At 32.4% G+C, this 3,836-nt stretch overlaps 1 pseudogene; it reads left to right on the top strand.

Annotated features, from left to right (window-relative positions):
• Positions 1–1,383: 1,383 nt before the first annotated feature.
• On the top strand, positions 1,384–1,483 carry LOC111546207 (annotated as a pseudogene).
• Positions 1,484–3,836: the final 2,353 nt, after the last annotated feature.

The raw sequence follows: 3,836 nt of genomic DNA, 5'->3' as shown, positions 1-3,836 counted from the left end.
CTGTTGGCTGTATGAATGTCTTCTTTTGAGAAATGTCTGTTCATATCCTTTGCCCACTTTTTGATGGGGTTGTTTGTTTTTTTCTTGTAAATTTGTTTGAGTTCTTTGTAGATTCTGGATATTAGCCCTTTGTCAGATGAGTAGATTGCAAAAATTTTCTCCCATTCTGTAGGTTGCCTGTTCACTCTGATGGTAATTTCTTTTGCTGTGCAGAAGCTCTTTAGTTTAATCATATCCCATTTGTCAATTTTGGCGTTTGCTGCCATTGCTTTTGTTGTTTTAGACATGAAGTCCTTGCCCATGCGTATGTCCTGAATGGTACCACCTAGGTTTTCTTCTAGGGTTTTTATGGTATTAGGTCTAACATTTAAGTCTCTAATCCATCTTGAATTAATTTTTATATAAGGAGTAAGGAAAGGATCCAGTTTCAGCTTTCTACTTATGGCTAGCCAATTTTCCCAGCACCATTTATTAAATAGGGAGTCCTTTCCCCATTCCTTGTTTCTCTCAGGTTTGTCAAAGATCAGATCAACAGCCCATTCTTTACAGTGAGAAGTTTGTAGCTGAGAGAAGTCATACACATAAATCCCACAGGGAGTTAGCAGAACAAATACTCAATATGAGCCTCCTGCTAGTTTCAATTTATCTTGCTACCAAGCTCACATGTCTAAATTAGAAAATTATGAGAAAAAATACTTAAGTAACAAGATACTGAAAAATCCACCTTTATAAGCCCAAAAGGGCTTATAGCATATTGTCAATTCTTAGCATACTGTTTATGAATGGGCACTCATTGTTTGATCATTATAACAAAAATGAATACTTTACTTTTTAAACAGACTCTAAAAGCTTATCCTAACTCATGCTGTGATTTTATAATCATAATCTTTAATACTTACATAGCAAGTATCTTATTTATAATAGAAAATTCAGAGATGTTACTGATGAAAGGATTTTGAGAGTAGATAAGTCATTCATTTTTTTCTGTGAAACATTAACACAATAAATTGCTTGAAAAATCAAGTTATCCCAAAGCAATGGTCCCAAACAAGAAACTCAAAGGGTTTTACATACCAACTAAGAATTTTTCAAATTTATTTCCCAGTGTTATGAAAAATTTATATGAAGTAGACTAGCTCCAGAGGTTGCTGATTTAAGGGATTAATTAATATCACTTGATAGATATAAGGTCCAAAACTTCTTCACATTATAAAATGAAGCATTATGAACTGAACATACTCATTATTCTTTCCTCCCCTTGAGTAGTCAAAATCAAACTGATTGCCTTCTATATCTCAAATTGTTAAAAAAAACCTTCCATTAATGTTGCAGAAAGTGATATTTTAAATAATTTGTTGCCATTTCAAAACTCCAATATTATCCTCACTTTAGCAATGCATATACTGAAATTGGTGTGATACAGAGATTAGCATGGCTCCTGTGCATGGATGACACACAAATTTGTGAAGCATTCCATATTTTTAATCCAGTAAATGATTCAAGATAAAATGGCCATATTAAGAAAGAATCAAACTGATATGACAGAGCTGAAAAACCCACTACAAGAATTTTGAAACACAATCAGATGTATTAATAACAGAATAGACCAAGCTGAGGAAAGAATCTTAGAGTGCAAAGGTCAGTTTTTCAAATTAATTTAGTCAGGCAAAAATAATGAAAAAAATTATAAACAATAAACAAACCTCTGAGAAATATGGGATTATGTAAAGAGGGTAAACCTATGACTTGTTGGCATCCCTGATGGAGAAGGAAGGAGTGTAAGCAACGTGAAAAACATATTTGAGGATATTGTCCATGAAATTTTTCCCAACCTTGCTAGAGAGGTTGACATTTGAATTTAGGAAATTCAGAGAACCTCTGCAAGATACCATGCAAGATGACCATCCTCAAGACACAGAAACATCAGATTCTCTAAAGTCATTAAAAAGAAAATATATTAAAGGCAGTTAGAGAAAAGGGGCAGGTCATCTACACAGGTAACTTCATCAAGCTAACGGCAGGACTTTCAGCAGAAACCCTACAATCCAGAAGAGATTGGGTACATACATTCAGTATCCTTAAGAAAAGAAATTCCAACCAAGAATTTTACATCCAGTCAAACTAAGCTTCATAAGTGAAGGAGAAATAAAATCTTTCTCAGACAGGCAAATGATTAAGGAATTTGTTACCACCACATCTGCCTTACATGAGGTTCTTAAGGGAATGCTAAACATGGAAATGAAAAGTCACTACCAGCCACCATAAAAAACACATTTAAGTTCATAGAATATTGACACCATTAAGAAACTCCACAATTAAACCTACATAATAACCAGCTAACAACACAATGATAAGATCAAATCCATACACATTAATATTAACCTTGAACATTAATGAACTATATGCTCACTTGAAATGCACAGAGTGGCAAGTTGCATAAAGAAGAAAGACCAAGTGTATACTATCGTCAAGTGACCCATCTCACACACAATGACACCTGTAGGCTCAAAGTAGAGATGGAGAAAGATCTATCAAGCAAACTAAAACCAAAAAAGAGCAAGGGTTGCTATTCTTATTTCAGACTAAACAGATTTTAAATAAACAGTAATCAAAAAGAACAAAAAATGATAAACATTTCAATTACATAATGATAATCACATAATGATAAACATTTCAATTCAACAAGAAGACTTAACTATCCTAAATATATAAGCACTCAACACTGGTGCATCCAAATTTATTAAACAAATTCATAGACACTTACAAAAAAAAAAACTTAGATAACCACACACTAATAGTGGGAGACTTCAACACCTCACTGACAGTATTAGAAATATCAATAAGGCACAAAACTAACAAAGATATTTGGGGACCTAAACACTTGATGAAATAGATCTAACAGATATATAGATACATGTTATATAAATATATATTATATATATACAGAATATATATTATATATTATATTATATATATTATATTTATATAGGATGCTTCACCCATCAACCACAGAAAATACATTCCTCTTATCTGCACATGTCACATACTCTAAAATTGACCACATGCTTAGCTATAAAAAATTTTCAAGAAATTAAAGAAACTCAAAGTTATACCATCCACATTCTTGGAACACAATATAATAAAAAATAAAAAGCAATACCAAGAAGATCTCTCAAAATCGTACAATTACATAAAAATGAAACAAGCTGCTCTGAAATGACTTTTAGGAAAACAGTGAAATTGAAGCAGAAAACAAGAAATTCTTTGAAACTAATATAAACAAAGATACAACATAGCAGAATCTCTGGGACACAGCTAAAGCCACGTGAAGAGGAAAATTTATAGTACTAAAAGTGCACATCGCAAAGTTAGATTTGTTAATTTCAAATTAACAAACTAACATCACACCTAGAGGAACTAGAAAGACAAGAGAAAACCAACCTGAAAGCTAGCAGAAGAGAAAAAATAACCAAAATTAGAGCTGAACTAAATGAAATTGAGATGGAAGAAAACCAACAAAAGATCAAGAAAACCATAAATTGGTTTTTTGAAAGCATAAATAAGATTGATAGATCATTGCCTAGACTAACAAATGAAAAGAGAGAAGAACCAAATAAACACAATCCAAAATGAGAAAGGAGACATTACCACTGAACCCACAGATATACAAAAACATTCCAGGACTAGTATGAACACCTTTACGCACACCAATGAGAAAAACACAAAATAAGAAATGAATAATTTGCTGGAAGCACACAATTTCCCAAAACTGAACCAGGAACTAACTGAATCCCTGAACAGACCAATAACTTGTTCAGAAATTGAACTCATAACAA

The sequence above is a fragment of the Piliocolobus tephrosceles genome, chromosome 11 (genome assembly GCF_002776525.5).
Source record: "Piliocolobus tephrosceles isolate RC106 chromosome 11, ASM277652v3, whole genome shotgun sequence".
Classification (NCBI taxonomy): Eukaryota; Metazoa; Chordata; class Mammalia; order Primates; family Cercopithecidae; genus Piliocolobus; species Piliocolobus tephrosceles.
Note: the sequence above shows the minus strand (reverse complement) of the source record. Positions and strands in the feature narration are given on the sequence as shown.